This window comes from Canis aureus, chromosome 15 (assembly GCF_053574225.1).
Source record: "Canis aureus isolate CA01 chromosome 15, VMU_Caureus_v.1.0, whole genome shotgun sequence".
NCBI classification, from domain to species: Eukaryota; Metazoa; Chordata; class Mammalia; order Carnivora; family Canidae; genus Canis; species Canis aureus.
The window spans coordinates 28,477,828-28,495,632 of record NC_135625.1 but is presented as its reverse complement, the minus strand read 5'-3'; the positions used below and the strand labels follow the sequence as shown (position 1 = coordinate 28,495,632).

Here is a 17,805-nt window from a genome sequence, read left to right as displayed (position 1 = left end):
TACATTAACCAGTAGATTGCAACGCCTTTTCTTCTCAATAATACAATCAAAATATGAAAACACAAAGTCTTAAATGTTTCAGATGTTTAATAGATATCAGTTGTTCACCTAGGGACACATGGACATGATATTTCATTGGAAAATCAGTTCTATAGTGACACAATGGAGGTGCAATTGAATTTAGACTACATATTCATGACTCCTTTATAACTGGTGATAATATTGTTTTCTTTGTTTGTTGTCCAGCATATTAATTTTGGTTCTGTAGGAGTGAGACAAAAAGACTCAAAAATAACAGGCTCTAAATTTTCCAAAGATATCTGTAAGTTTTTAAGGTTATATGAAGTAACCCTCAAATTAATAAGTCTAATATTGCTTACAATATGTGTGACATAATCTTTTCTTAGTAATATAAATGAATTTATTTTTAAAATTTAATTTTATTTAAATTCAATTTGCCAACATATAGTATAACACCTAGTGCTCATCTCATCATGTGCTCTCCTTAATGCCCATCACCCAGTTACCCTATTCCCCCATGTACGTCCCCTTCTGCAACACTTTGTTTCCCAGATTTAGAAGTCTCTCATGTTTTGTCTTCCTCTCTAATTTTTTGCCATTCACTTCCCCATCCCTTCCCTTATGGGCCCTTTCACTATTTCTTATATTCTACATATGAGTTAAGCCATATGACAATTATCTTTCTCTGATTGACTTATTTCACTCAGCATAATACCCTCAAGTTTATTTTAAAAATACAGAAGAGTAGAATAAGTGATTTAACAGCAGCTATTGCAGGTGTCTATTTTTTTAAAAATCTGATATTTCCATATGGGCTTTTAATTTCTTCTGTTGAATATCTACTCACAGCAGCAAAAAGCAGTGTCATTTTTCCAGTAACACTTTTATCCGATTAGTGTCATTTACCTTTGATTACAGATGAGGAAATAAGGGAAATGATACTAATCGCATAAAAGTGTTATTGGAAAAGCTAAATGAGATCATGTGAAAACTATTAAACAAAAACAAAAAGCAATGTCATTGGACACTTCGGTTCATTACTATGCATCTATATTCTAGAGCAAAACATGAGTCAGAGCAAAACAGAATTCAGAACAAATTGTTCTTACATTACATTTTAAAGATTCATAATCTGTTAAAGACTACCAAATGTGGGTTTCACATGTTTATCTATTATATTTTTAATTTTAAAATTGAGTATTAAAATATATGTGTAAGAAACAGTCAATGGACCTGAAAAAAAGATTCTATATGATTATTCACTTTTTAATCTTACTGCTTGGTATATCATTATCTTTACCATCTACCTGGTTGTATTTGAAAGTAGTCTTTAAGGGTGCCTGGGTGGCTCAGTTGGTTATGCATCTGCTTTCAGCTCAGGTCATGATCCCAGGGTCCTGGGATCGAGTTCCACATCAGGCCTCTACTCAGCAGGGAGTCTGCTTCTCCCTCTTCCCCTCCCCCTGCTCATGCTCCCTCTCTCTCACTTGCTCTCTGTCAAAATAAATGCATAAAACCTTTAAAAAAGAGTAGTCTTTAAGAAAGAAGAGCCACTGCCTTGTTTTTAAAAAAGAAGAGTAGAAGCAAAATGCAGGAAGCAGGTAATTAGCTTTCCCTGGTCTTATATTACACCCTGAAGGAAATGCCAGTTTTAACTGAACACCGTAGAACTTAGCAACCAATCAAAGTTTTCTAACTGCTCTTTATTACAGAGCTCATGCTGCCATTTCAATAACCTTTACTTTTACTTTGCTACCAGATCAGTCACATAACACCAAGAAGCAAAAAGATTGTTCAGATTGTAAAAATAATGACATACATGTGTAACATGTATTTCACATGTAATGTGTGATATTTTGTAATAATGTTGGGTAATATTCCATGTGTCTTTCACGTGGAATATTTTATGTATATTATGAAATACATATGTGTACATTTGGTAAAAATTTTTCCATAAAGCTTTTTTAGGATATTAACTTATATATCCATAAATAACATTTTTTACCAGAGTTTTTTGAAAGAGGACATAGTATTTTTTTTTCTGTAAAAGGTACTAAAATATATACTTTTAATTACTATGACATATGTATCAGTGGCCATTACAATAAAATGCCATGATTTGCTTGGTTGGATCATTGTATTTTGAACCAGGGATTAAGATACCATATAACACAAGTTGTTTCCCCCAGTTTTCTTTAATGGCCTTAGGAACTGTACTAAAGGAGCACTGCTGAGAGCAGAAACTAACATCTACCATGCAATGGTTCTAAGAAAATGTGAGCAGTCAGATTTAAATATACTAGAAGTTCCAAAAGTAGGACTCTCTGTTTCACTCTACCACGAGCAACTGAAGAATGCAATCTTCATTTTACATCTTGAACAGCTTCATTTTTCTCTTGAACAGCTCCAATAGTAACATTACTGGGCTAAGGATTCTGTGGTAGTTCCAGAAGTGTGAGGAAAATTAATCCGTCTCTGTCTTATGAGTTTGAACATTACTAAAACACCAATGTGAAATAGTCAAGTCTTAATGCAATACATTATGTGATGGGTCAGCGACCATAAATACTGAACTACTTCTGAGCTGTGAAAGAAATATCCAAAGAAGCCTATTTATACAGCATCATTCTGTAGTTGTCGTTGTGTACCATATCAATTACAGAAATTAATAATGAGAATTACACACCCTGCGGTTGGTTCAGTGCTATGTACACAGAACTACGTAGCTGCTGAAAGTACAATTGCATCCACTCAGAGGAGAATGGGGAATTTTGTCTTCCAACCACAAGGAAATGGTGAACATACATATACACACAGACAAATCCAAGTGGAAATTGCAAAGCCAATTTTAGATTTTACTAAAGAAGAGACTGCATTATTGCATATCTGAGGATGTCCTTTTACGTGCTCACCATTTTAACTGTAAGTTCTAGCAGCAGAGTCTGGATCAATGCTTCAATGGTGCCTGAAGTGCACTGAATTATGCCTTTTAATCTGTGGGTACTTTTCGTCGGCTAATGAGTTTAAACAATCTGCTGACCTTTCCTGCTCCATCATTTTCCTTTTCTCAATATTTTTATCAGTTGGTAAATTTCTTTCAATCCTAAGAACTAGCACAGATTCAAATGGACCACCTACTGACTGGTTGTCGACTGTAGGAACAGTGAACTTCTCTCAAATGTTTTGGAAAATATGTCAGCTTCCACATTCAAACAAGGAAACCACAGAGTGACTTCAGAGGAATAGAATGTATATTAGTCTGTTATCACAAAAGGAGCAAGAGCAGAGAGAAAATAATTTCACAAGTAAAAGTGGGTGGGTGGTATAAGACTGTACCATGCAGAACATGGCAGCTGGCCCTCAGTGTGCATGGCAGTAAGGCCCAAACCATACTCGGAAAGGAGTAAGCCAATCTATTTCATAATTTATTTGTATTTCTAAATGCTTTTCTTACCCATTCTTGTAGAGCATTTATTACATCATCCTTTACTTAATTTATTGTATATTTCTCTCTCCAATTAGTCTGCAAATTCTCAAGACCAGCTAACAAGCATTCTCTAACTATAGGACAGCAGGAAGGACAAGAAAAAGGGGAGAAGAAAAAGATGGTTTGTTTCATTACTTCCTTCCCTAAATTCTTTATAAATTATTATGTCTATCAGCTTCTGATTTGTTTTCCTCAGTCTCTCTTCCCCTCAAGGAATGACGGTTTCTTATATAGACAATAGCTTATATATTTTTATTTTTAACGTATTTTAACATATTGATCCAGAAAAGACATATTGTCTCAAGTGTAATGGCCATTACCCATCCTACCAAGGAATACTAAAACAAAAAATCAGATCAAGGTCCATTACATACATATCTATACAATTAATGATCTGCCATTCACTCAACAAAAATAAATTAGGATTCTACTTTTATGTACAGATAAAAAAAATATTGTAGAAAAGTTTCCCAAATTCTAATTTAAAAAATACACAGTGTTATCCAGTTTGAGCATTTATTGGTTTCTCTGTACTTTAGTGGTAAAATATGAAAGTATTTTCAATTTGAAGATATGGAAAATTCATTTTGGTATATTTGACATAGTACCTGAATAAAAATAGCAACACAATCATTAGTCACTTAAGTAAATGCCAGATCAATTGGATTTTATGTGAAAGGTTGGCACAAAGATAATTGTTTAAACAGTATGTTTAAACATAATAGAGGTACCATGCCACAAATGATGTTTGCACTTGGGCAAGTGTCCCACATAGAGAAATTTGTCAGATATGAGATATGCAGAACAAAAGAGCTTGAATAATTTCTGCCATATACTGTGAGAATGGTTTGTTCTCTTCTGTTGCAGCCATGAAAAAAAGAAAATCCATACAAAATGTCACTGGCAATAGGGGATTAGCCCTGTTCTAGTAAAACGTAGGTTTCCTCAGGGCTTGCTCTAGGTGACATCGTGAAAGAGGAGGTAACAAGGTAACAAAGGGGAAAAATTCTTGGACTGAAAGTCTTGATTTATGCATTTCATTCCATTTCTGAACTAAATGGCATCATTTGGGTTTTCCAAGCATCTTCATTTATCTGTATCTTAGTTTGATTATCCAAAAAATAAATATCTCTGAATCCTCTTCTAATTACAAAAATCCTATGATTATGATTATAAGTCTGTCTCTTTTGACTTCCATCATCCCACATAGCCCTTTATCCTTTGCTAACTTCTGGTTACCAGGTTCTAGAGTCTTTGGCTGCCTAGTGGCTGCTCAGAATCACTTGCAGTAACATGTAATACATAATTCCAGGGATATTCACTCTGTGGCATGGTTTTGAAAACATTTTTCCTTATATTCCTTCACTAAGACCAAAGTGCACACATTTATTTAATTTAAATTATAATTAATGCTGCTAGGGAAGAAGCACATTAAGTAGGAAGGCTTACCACAGTGGAAGGCAGATACTGGGTCCTCAGTAAATATGCATTGAATGAATAAATGAATGAATATATATGCCAAAATGGAAGTAAACTGGTAACTTAGTAACAATTCCAAAAAGTGGGAGCTATCCAATAAGGTAAAAATTCATTTTTAAGTTTTCAAATAGTATTCTTTTGAAATTCAAGCTAATTTCAGGAAATTAATTGCTAATCATTAAATTTTAAGGAAATGTAGGGAAAATACTTGCAGGCAGTTTTTTCTTTGTAGCCTTTCTCAAAGTCCACTATTTTAAGATAATGCTTACTCCTCTCTCACAGAGATCACTCATTGCAGTTCCAAACTTTCCATCAAATTTATTAATTTCTTCCTAGTGCATTCTAAAACCAAAATTTTCACCTAACCAATTCTTTTTATCCCAGATTAAAAAAAAAAATATTTGTCCAAGTTGTTCAAAGTCCCTAAAACAATAGCACATGGATCCTATAAGGGTACAAGAGTAAGTAAAACTCTTCGTTAAGTCCTATGGAAAATTATAGGAATAAGTAAATTTATCTTTTAAGTCTGAATTAAAGAAATAGAATAAGCCATACATATCTGTAAATTGAAAGGCTTGGTTTAAATGAAACCTCTTTCTGCCCACTTTTTCATTTTGTGATGCGGTCACCACAGTGACTGCTTGGTCATCAAATCCAATCTTTCCACCCTGGCTTAGCCTGATGGCACGAGATTGCATTACCAAACAGATTAAAGTAGAGACACATATAAGACATGGAACCAAGATAGTGCCTTGACATACAACTTTGTTGTTCATTTCTTACTCCCCATAGAGAAGGCTCACTTATGGAGAGGAAAACTTTCTCATCATGAGAAATCAGACAGATGCCCTGCCTAGACCTTTTTAAGCTTCATATTTCTGTGGAGATGATTTTGCTAACAAGATCCCGGAAAAACAGACTCTGATATAGAGATTTGCATGTGGGAATCACACTGTGGCAAACTCTGAGGCAAATTCTTACAAGGAGTACAAAAGGCAAGACTGGGCAGAGGGAAAATTCTAACTCAGCCAATCCCACCGGAAGCTCTGGATATGGGATGGCTCCAAAACACTGTCCGGAACTGAAGCAAAGAGAACAGTTTTTATGACCTTACTTTCAGTGGTAGCTACCCCCAGGAAGAGTAGTTCCCTTCAGTTCAGAACAATTCTCAGAAAAGAATTCAGCAAGAGTTGTTCTTCCCAAACTTTAATATACCTTCATATCATCTAGATATCTTAAGATGCAGGCCTCCTGTGATATTTGATTGAAAATTCCTTGGCAACATCACTGGTACACTGACCACAGTTTGAGGGGAAAGTTATAGAGTCTCTCTCTTCTATCTGCTGAATATATGCACACAGATTCTCATTTTACATTACTTTTTTTTTTATTTCCATCTTCATCTTATCTCACTCATTCTTTATTTTCTTCTTGGATGAGCTCATCCACACCTCTGTCTTATCACTTAAATAAAGAACACTCATAACTCTTTCTAACTTTCCTTTGAGCTCCAGACTTCCATATCCAGTTGTTGACATCAATTTTTAATCCAAAAAGGCATCTCAAACTCAATACATCTAAAGAGGAATGCACCATCCTCTTCCACCTCACATCACTCAGACAACATTGGCCATTTTGAGCATTTCACATCTCAGTGAATTATAAAGCATCATTTATCTAGTTGTACAAATCCAAAATTTTGTAAACCCCCATCTTATTCAATTCACTCTTCATTGCACTTGAACTCTTACATTTATTTCCAATCTATTCATTCTCTCCCCCTCTACTACCACCAGGCTGGCTCGAAATTCAATCATCTCTCATCTGGTTGATGACAATGGCTTTACAACTGACTGTGCTTCCACTTCATCCCACCCAATCTATTCTCCATTCTTCAGCAACACTAAAAGGCTGGCCTTGTTTTGCAATAAAAAGAAAGCCTTATTCATTTATTTTTCAGGGGTTCCTTCTACTACATTTCTACAGATGTGTTGGCCTTCGTTTGGTCATCCTTACTACAGGGCTTCCTCCCCACACACCTGCAAGCCTTCTGTTTCCTTTGCCTGGAGTAATGTCTTTCCTCTTTTCCTAGTTAATTTCTATTTCTGTTCTTCCAATCTCAGCTTAATTATCACTTTTTCAGAGAAGCCTTTCCTAACTTCCCTGTATAGTTCAAATGCCTCAATCATGGGCTCCTCTAGTAGGCTTACCTCTTGTTTAAGGCACTTGTCACAACTGAACTTTCTCCCCTGGTTTATATTATTGATTGATATTTGTAAACTCCATAAAGAAAAGAATAGCGCTTGGTTTCATTTGCCATTTATTTCCAAGAACTAGAACAGAATTTTCACAAAGTAAATACTCAAGAAATACTTGGAATAAAATGTTGATGAAAAATGATCTGTGCCTAAATCTGCATGTTTATAGCCAGATAACTGAGCAACCCCTGCAGCCCCACTCCAAAGCCAGTCACTCCAATTATACAGCTCTCCACTGGGAAATTATTTTCAAATAAAAAGTGTCCAGTAAGCATTTGTTTGAATTAAATGAACAGGCAATGCAATGTGCCCATCTTGTACAGAATTTAATCCAAGTAGAATTTATTGAGCCCGATCTGGGCATGGCTGTATAATAAGCACGAGAATAAAATGTACCAATTTTGGTGTCTTATCAGATTGGTTAGAATGAATGTGTCGCTCTAATTTAGTGATTGAATTACTGTCAGAATCTACACTCCATATGGCTCTTTCATTTGATTTATTCAAGCAATTTGTAGTACCTCATCTTGATACTATCAAACATATAGTATACGACATAATTGTAGTTCCTATTATGATTTTTGCAACAGATTGATTAAAATCACTTGAATAGATCAGCTGGGAACATTTAGAACCCCAGCATTTTATGTAAGCTTAATAACATAGATTTACAGAGTAGACACTAGGAAAAGATGGATATAGAAAAAAAGGATTTGTCAGGATTTTCTGTAAACCAGGGATATACTCCCTAAACTGATCAATTTACTTAACATTTTATCAAACATCATATAGTAGATCCTAGATTAGGATGATGTGAAGATATCACATTACATTCTCTTAGGGTATTAAAAGTAAAATGGGTAAGATAGACCAGTCAATGGATAATTAAAATGGAGGGGCTCAGAGCTATGGAATATGTTTGTGCAGACGATTGCACAAACACAGAAAAGTGGAACATAAACAGTTATGGAATATAACATTGTCATTAGGGAGTAGGTTTAATTATGGCTGCCTTGAGAGTATGATTTCTAATATAAGTATTCAAAAGCTAGAAAAAATACCTGGTTAGTTTTGGTATTTGAGAAGGCAATCTGAACAGAAGAAATATTTTATGACTTCACTTGTACATAAATTATCCGTAATAATTAATGGCTAAGGTTTTCAAATTTTATGAAGTTCTGAATCAATTCTTTTAATGACCTGGATTACTTTTCATTTGGGCTAGTTCCCACAATAATATTTTCCTGTGTAAATAAAAGATGGAATTGTGAATTGCAGAAATAAATGAATATTTCCCCCCATTATAACATCTATATCGGCTTTATGCGAAAATTTAAATCATTGTGCTATTAACACTATTGTGTTTTTTGGCAAGTATGACAGGCTGAGAAAGATGTAAAGCCATTGAGAACTATGACCCAATTAATTCAAATCCAGTAAAATTAGATTTCTTGCCCTTTTCCAAATAAAAACAATGGAATGTATTGTGTTTTAAAATCCAATGTTTTTTTTTCCACAATTTGCAATGTATGTTGTTATTAAGAAATACTATTAAATTTGGATGTCTATGAGATATTAAATTTCTGGGAAATTGTGCAATAATTGTGTTGTGACACCCTACTGTATCTGGATCCCACAACTGCACACTCAAACATTTACTCTCTCATTTTTTAAAAGCTTTATTGAGTTGTAATTGACACAAATAGCACATATTTAAAGTGGATAATTTGATAAGTTTTGACATTTTTATACAACTATAATACTATCATTGCAATCTAAATAATGAATGTATCCATCATCTCAAAATATTTTTTCTTGACCCTTTGTAATGCCTTTCTCTTTTTACCAATCCCCAACCATTGTCTCGAGGCAACTTTTTACCTACTTTATGATGATCGTATGTTAGTTTGCCTTTTTTATTTGTTTCATATAAATGGAATCATACAGAACGTACTTTAAAAAAGTCTTGGAAAAAAAATAAATAAAAATAAAAAAGTCTTGGGCACCTGGGTGGCTCACTAGGTTAAGCCTCTACCTTTGGCTCAGGTCATGATCCTGGGGTCCTGGGATGGAGCCCCATATTGGGCTTCCTGCTCAGTGGGGAGTCTGCTTCTGCCTCTGCCCTGCTTGGATGCTCTCTCTCTCTCATTAATAAATAAAACCTTTAAAAAAAATCTCACTTCTGATTTGGTTGTTGCTCAGTGGTTTAGCACTGCCTTTAGTCCAGGGCATGATTCTGGAGACTCGGGATCGAGTCCCACATCAGGCACCCTGCATGGAGCCTGCTTCTGCCTCTGCCTGTGTCTCTACCTCTCCCTCTCTCTCTCTCTGTGTCTCTCATGAATAAATAAATAAAATCTTTAAAAAATAAATAAATAAAAAATTTAAAAATCTCACTTATTTCACCTAGCATGATTATATTTAATTCATCCATGTTGCAGCCTCCATGACTTGTGTATTCTTTTGTTGTTGTTGTTGCTAAGTAGTATTCCATTGTATGATGTAGCACATTTGTTTTTATTTTAATCCATTACACAATGATGGACATTTGGATTATTTTCAGTTTGGGGCTATCATAAATAAGATGACATGGACATTCACATACAAGTCTCTGTATGGATAGAAGTTTTTCATATATATTGGTTAAATATGTAAGACCAAAATGATAGATGTATATTTCAACTTTAAGAAACTGTCAAACTATATTCTGCAGTGGTTTTATCCTTTTTCATTCTCTTCCACACTCACTGCAAAACTTGGTAAGATCATTTTAATTTTAGTCATTCTAATAGATGTATAATGATATCTCATTGCTGGTTTAATTCATATTTTCTTAATAACAAATGATGTTGAGCATCTTTTCCTGAGTTTGCTTCTCATCCCTATATCTTATTTGGTGAAATGACTATTCAAATAATTTGCTCATTTTTAATTAGGTTGTTTCTTTTGTCATTATTGATTTCTAAGAATTATTTACATAATCTGATAATCTGATACAAGTGCTTTAATTTATATATGATTTCCAAATTATTTTCACCTACTCTGGCTTGTTTTTTAATCCTCTTTAACACTATCTTTGGAAGAGCAGAAATGTTTCAGACTTGATGAAATCCAGTATATTAACTTGCTTTTTGATAGGATTGTGCTTTTGGTGTTAAAAAAACAACTTTGCTGAAAGGCTTGGTTTCTTCCCCCCTACGGTTTCCTTTAGAAGTTTTTTATAGTTTTAGACTTCACAGGTGGTCTATGATAAAGGCAGAGGCGGAAGAAGAGGGAGAGAATTTCAAGCAGACTCCTCACATAGGACAGAGCCCCACACAGGCTCCAACTCACAACCCTGAGATCATGACCTGAGCTGAAACCAAGTGCCAATGCTTAATTGACTGGGCCACCCAAGCACCCCAAAAAGTACTTTTGATTTTGTATGTTGATTTTTTTTTTTATCTTGAAACCTTGTGATTGTTAGTTCTGATTGCCGTTTTAAAGACTCCATTTAATTATCCACTTGGACGGTCACGTCATCTTTAATGTCAATTTAATGTCCTTTTTCAGAGAATGCCTTTTTGATTTTTTTCCTGCTTTATTTTACTGGCTAATACCTCTGGTATAGTAGTGAAAGAATATTTTGTAGCCAGAACAAATATCTTTGTTTTATGACTCATTTTAAGGGAAGAGCATTAAGTCTTCCAACGTTAACCATGATAATAGCTGATAGTTTTCATAAGCATTCCCTATCATTTTAAAAAGTTCACTTCTATTCCTAGTTTGCTGAGAGTTTTATCAGAAATAAATGTTGAATTTTGTCAAATGCTCTTTCTGATATATTACACTATTTTGGCAGTGTAGTAAATTACATTGATTTACAAATGTTAACCCAGTCTCTTGCATTCCTGAGATAAATCCTACTTGCTCATGAAACCTTATCATTTTTATATGTTGTTGGGTGCTATTTGCTGTTTAGAGTTTCTGTATCTATTTCCATGATGTATATGCTTTGTAGCTTCCTCTTCCCAAAGCACCTTTATCTGTGTTTGAATTCAGGTTATTATGGACCTCATAGAATGAATTGTAAAGTGGAACTCTAAGCTCTACTTCTTTTTTTTCCAGGGAATAGAAGGGGTCCTTTAAATTGCACTGCCAGCTTTATGGCCTGGGCACTCTCTCAAGGAACATAGTTGAGCTCATCATAAAGCATACTTCTTTGGCTTCACATCTCCCAGAATCATTGTCATTGCTTGCTGCACAGTGACTTGAAAACTGTTGTTTTATATATTTGTCCATTATTCTTGTTGCTTCAAGTGACATGATAAATTTGGTTCATTTTACTCCATTTTGGCCATCAGCTGAAGATGGAGTCAATTGTCAGTTGAAGATAGAGTCAAGATTGTCAATTTTATAGACTTATTTTTTATGTGGGTACAAGAGTATCATGTCTAACAGATGTTAAAATGACTGATGTATCAAGTAGAAATTTATTTAACATGCACATGCTTTGGTGTCTCTGTCACTATCTTGGTTAAAATCACATGTGTGAAACAAGAATCTAAAACTTTAGAGTAGTGTGGACTATGTATTTCTCATCTTTGCAGCTCTCATATGATTTTACAGAGAACCTTGCTTACATCTGGCACTAAAGAATGAATGTTCTGAGGCACTTATACAGCTGCTTTGTGTACATAATGTTTCCTTGGTATATGGCTTTGTGTAACTACATCAGATCTTCCTGCCACCCTTTCCTGAACTCTCCTTTTATATGTGTAACATTTTTTTAATCATTTTATCAATGTGCTTCCACTAAAAATTGATTTCAAGATACCCAAGGGTTTCAATCTAACTTCACTTTTTTCATAGTTTTTCTTTAAGTACAAACATAAATTGCTATTTTCATTTAAATGGACTATCAGTGCCACAGCTTCCAAAATAGTCACAAGATCATTTAATTTGTTATTCAAATTCTAAGCAATTGTGTATGACAAACCTTAATTTTTAAAATATTTATTTCCTAAATCAGCATTGTCCAATATAAATAGAATATGAGCCACATATGGAATTTTTAATTTTATAGTAGGAAGATTAAAAATGCAAAAAGAAATTGGCGAAATTAATTTTAATGTTATAATTAATTTGCCTCACTATATCCAAAACATTATCATTTTAACATTGATTCAATAAAAAAGAAACATTAATAATATATTTTATATTCTTTGTTTCATACTAAGTCTTCAAATTCCAGTACCTATAAAATATTTACAGCATATTTCAATCAGACTAGTTACTTTTTAAATGCTCAGTAGCAACATATGGCTAGTGACTACCATATTGGATAAATGAGATCTAGATAATACTTTTGAGGTCATTTTCAGCAACTGTGGCAACCTAATGCTAGGATTCAATTTGCCTGGCATGCTAATAAGCCATATTTTACTCAGATACCAGCGACAGTAAATGCCTAAAATTACCAACAGTATCTTTGGCTACTGTGAGAACTTCTAGTTAGTGGGTTTGGAGTGGCCATCACTGCTTCTGCCTCTGCCATTTATCAATTTTGAGACTTACTAAGATTGTTAATATCCTTGTGCCTCAATACTCTAACCTACCAAATAAGTACTATTTTTCTTCCTGCAAATTCATAATTTGATGTGAAAATCAAATAAAATAGAGGTAAATAGAGTTAAAAATACAAAATGTCACCTAGAATGAAAATGGGAATTTTTTTTCTTAACAAAATGTCTTCAACTTTTGTCTTGGCTTGACTAAACTTCAGACAGTCTTCTTCCTTACTCTGGTTCTTGATCTGCCTTTTCTTAGAACATTTACTCTTAGAAAATTTGTAATTGCCCATTGTATTTCAGCAGGAGTAACAAATATATTTTATTCAAGAGTCAAGGTAATGGAAAGATGTTAGATCTTAAATGTATAATTCAGCCTCTTTTTCTTTTTTTATTCAGCCTCTTTTTTAAAAAAGTTTTAATTTATTTTAATTAATTAACTAATTATGTTACCTTCTGTCCATTCTTTCTTTGTCCTTTTGAGGTTTAAATCTTTTAAAATGTTCTTTGCCAGTTATACAATCCAGGGATATCTTTCTCAAAGATCTAGGAGTCACTACTTTGAAAGGAAACATCAAGAAAGACAGTACCCTTTTCTAGTCTCTGTGGGAGAGTAGGTGCCTAACTGGTGGGAACTTTCTGGAGTTGCAGAACTACCAGAGAACATTTACTTTTCTTTTGAGCAGGGCCCAGAAGCAAACACACATGGCTTGTGTTCTTCTCAGCCAACACACACAGACGCACCCACCATTCACACCTACCCTCTACCCTCAGTTTCAGCAGAATTGAGCTCAGACTTAGTTCTCTTCTTTCTCCTCTTTGCAGTTGCTTTGAATAAAGTTTCTGTTGCCTGTTTAACCTTGTCAGGGCAAGTTTTGCTTTGACACCATCTTAATGAACTCACTTTCTTCTCTATTTAAAGGAATCTCGATTTGAACTATATTAAGCTTTGGCATCCCATGCAGCTCATTTTCCAGGAAGTCAGCATCATATAATCAAAAGAGTTTAATGGTTTGGAAGATGGAAGAAATGAACTTTGTATTCTCCTACTAGATCTTCGTATGACCCTGGAAAAGTTGCAGATACCTGTGATAAAGGGATTCCTCCTCCACAGATTGAGAGGATTTGGGTAAGAAGACTTCTTAAAATTGCCTTTGAATTTGAACCCCTTTGAATCTATTCTTGCTTGAGCCCCATAGATTATTTAGGGTAAACCAGTGCATTCATGTTCTTAATCAGTTAATTCTCATCAACTTTATGTTCATGGCAAGAGACTATGCTTTTTTTAATCTAATGAACATTTTCATATTTACAACAGGAAATGAGTTAAACACGTAGATTCCCTAAGGGTGAAAATGAGCTACAGTTGTCTCCACCTAGAAAGCAGCTGCTATATCACTGTTTGCTGACTTGCAAATCATGACTGAATGCCTCAGCACATCTTTTAACATGTTGACATTGTGCAAAGTCAGCTCTTGAACTGCCCATAATTGCTGGACTCATGATTTGCTTTTTTTTTTTTTTTTTTACTCCCATGGAGAAAAAGATATGATTAGTAGTGTACATTGCACAATACATTTTTATGGTACTTTGAAAAAAAATGTATGCTGTAATTTAAGTTTTCACCTTAAACAAAAATACAAAACTGTCATTTTATATGGCATCTGCTGTAACATTGAATACACATCTGGGAAATTAAAATTAGCCTGTGATGCCTACAGTACCACAGCCTTCATCAAAGTATACCAGTAGGAAGAGGTAACCTGAGGGACATTTACTAGGTGCTAGGTCAGTGATTCCCATATTCCTGTGCACTTAAGAATTACTTAGAGACCTTTCTAAACTTCCAAAGCCCAGGCCACACCCCAAACTAATTAAATCATCATCTCTGTAAGTGAAATGCAGCCTCAGTCTTTTTCAAAACTCCTTGAGTATTCCAAAGTGCAGACAAACATGGGAATTCCTGTGCTGGACTCTGTACTGGTTCTCTGCATATATGATTTTACCGTCATTTTCACAACCATGCTATGAAGTGCACATCTTATTCCAAGTAGTAGTCCTAATACTACAATTAACAAAATACTTAGAAGCAAAATTACTTTGAGAAAATTCAGTTGGGTGAAAAAGCAAGATACGTGAGGAGAGAAGTGATATGGCATCACTTTTGCTCTCCTGGTGGCCCTGTGTCAGGACATTTGAAATTCCCAGTACTCTGAAGTGGGGAAAGGACTTCAGGCTATCTCTCTGCTCTTTCTCCAAGATTTAGGTCATGGCCATATTCAAAAAGAGACAGACCCAGAGAATCTCAGCTTTGTCTAAAGGGGGATTCTATACCGATGGTCCACCAAATCATATTGAAAAAATCAAGGTCTAGTTCTTATAAAAAGTCTGGATACATTTAAAAAAAAAACACAATGATCTGAATCATATATAGGCTTCCATGCTAGTGAATCTAGATTTTTCCCTCTATAAGAAGAGCTAGACTCCTTACACACAGTTTACTTGACTCTGTAGGATTTTCACTGAATTACATATACATATATTTGTATTGACACTGACTTGTATTTTAACATGGAACTTTCAGCTTCTTTTGAAAGAAACTATAACAAATATTTGTATATCTTTATTGTCTGATAATAGAACTCATTGAATGTTCAGGGATAAGCCACAGGAGCTACTTTTCCTCATTTCTGGGGCCAGGAAGTGTGCTTTCCCATAAGAAGTGGTATTTAACTTTATCAACTATATATATATATTATTTGGTAACTCCACTTCTTCCATATGTGTTTTGACCATGAAGCATGGACCCAAATTCATGTCCCTGTTTCATAACCCACAAATCCAGGTATATAAAATTTTGCATACCAATATTCCGTCTGAAATAATATTCCCACTTTAATTACTATTAGCATCTTTGGCATCTCTGGTTTCTTATTTTTAACTTATTATATGTGTTTCATAATCCACCTCTTATAACTATATTTATAGGTATTTATTCTTATAACCTTTGTAACATGTCTACTTCTAGCTGACAACAATACATAAGGTCAAACCACATGTTCACTGATAGCATTGTGACTTTCTATTTAGCAGAGTACTAGCAGCATTCAATGAAGAATTAAAATGTATATATAATGCAAAAATATGACAAAATAATGAAAAACTTTTACCATCCCATGCCAGTGTCAGTCTTGAGATACTGTTAATCTCACCAGAGAAATCATGAATTATAGAACATCCGCAGTGCTTCCATTTGTATCAACCTCTGATTGCTAAGAATCAAGAATGTATAAATAGGCCAAATTTATCATCTGACCTACCATATGTAGCATTTTAAGTTCTGAAAAAGCATTTGCTTAAAAATTGGGGTGAAGTATACTGTTGAACTTACAATTGCACTTACCTAAAGTTATTTGTAGTTGTTACTTCTCTGAGTAATGCATTTCAAAGACATTATGGCATACAGAGAACACCTGAGTCTACCAAAGTATCTGCCCTCAAAGAAATTTATGACTTTTGTGTTGTTGTTGTAATCCCTTTTCATGGCTAGCATTCATTCACTTGAAAATAATTTCCCTGATATATCAGAATATATATATTCTGTATACCCTGATACAGAACCAGAGGTAAGAGAATTCTGCTAGACGTCTCATCGAGGGCATGTGTTATGTATTCACAGTTGAACCTCCACCCCACCTGGTTGTGAATCTCCTTAAATAATGAGGACTCCCCTGCTCTATTAGCAGCACCAGTGCCTAGCAGAAAGGAGGCCCTAAATGAACATTTGCTGAATGAATAATGAGGGAATGTCTTCATCCAGTGCTGAACAGCTACTTAATATGTACTTAATACACTGATGAACATTTGTTTTATCACCAGGTCTAAGCAGTAGTGCTTTATCATTTTCCACAACTACTCTATTGTTCTTTCTTTTTTCCCTTATCATCATGAGAGCTTATTATATGCCAGGCACATTGTAAGATACTTTATATGTCAGTTCACTTACAACTAATGATATTATCATTTGTTTTTCAAACACTGGAAAATCAAGACTTTGAGATTAAAAAAATAAAAACAAAACACAACAAATTTGCCTGAAGTATACAGGCAGCACAAGGGGAAAAGCCCAAATATGAACCAGGGTCACCCTAAGACTTAAACCTTTCTCCTTACACTCATAAAACGAAAAACCTCCCTCATGATTAAGATGTATATTTTATAGGAATATTACACATATCATCAACTAATTACCAGCCTTCAAAATAAGGAAAAAATTAATAAACAAATATTTGTTCAAAACCATAAATTTCCTTACTTATCTTTCCTTTGAAACTTGGGGATGATTTCATGCCACCAGCTTTTTCAAAACCCTGATGTGCTGACATACTCTTTACAGTCCTGAAGCTTCTCATTATCAGTTATTGTTAGACAAGTTCAGCCAGCTTCTTATAGGCCATCTCAACTCTCTGTTTCTTTAAAATTTTACTATGTTTATAAATTTACTGTTTATAAATTATGTCTACTTGCCTTTGATGTCTTTTACTATCAACTCCTGTCACTGTGGCTTTTGTTTAATTTTATATTCCAGCTTTTATCAATGTTTAGCCTTAATGGGGTTTTGTTCCCTATATCTTGACTTCCAATAGATCTGAAGCATGTCTTCAGATATCAGTTTTCTATGCATTCTATACTATTAAATACTTTAAAAATAAAGGAAGGCTTTATGGAGCACCTCTTATTTTCTTGACACAAAGAGAAACCAATGACTTGATTATTTCCTGCCATCAAAGAGATTACTATTTTCCTACAGAGACAAGAGATGAATTAAAAATAAATAAAAACATTCACCTTGAATATAATCAAATGTGTTGTCCCAGGTAACTGCAAAGATAATTTTGTTTTGCAAAGATGATTTTTAATGATGCCTTATTCTTGTCAAAAAATAAGTAAATTGGTTGACCATACAACACACACACACACACAATACAAACACACACATTAAGTAAGTCCA

General features: G+C 34.3%; 1 long non-coding RNA gene across 3 annotated transcripts in view; it reads left to right on the top strand.

Annotated features, from left to right (window-relative positions):
- Positions 1-17,805, top strand: part of LOC144283984 (uncharacterized) — a 110,126-nt gene that overhangs the window by 40,760 nt on the left and 51,561 nt on the right. For 2 of the 3 annotated variants that reach the window (XR_013352467.1, XR_013352465.1), the window contains exons 3-4: positions 3,544-3,629; positions 13,717-13,923. This is a non-coding gene — a long non-coding RNA (uncharacterized LOC144283984). The remainder of the gene's footprint in view (positions 1-3,543; positions 3,630-13,716; positions 13,924-17,805) is intronic. The other variant, XR_013352466.1, reaches the window with a different exon arrangement.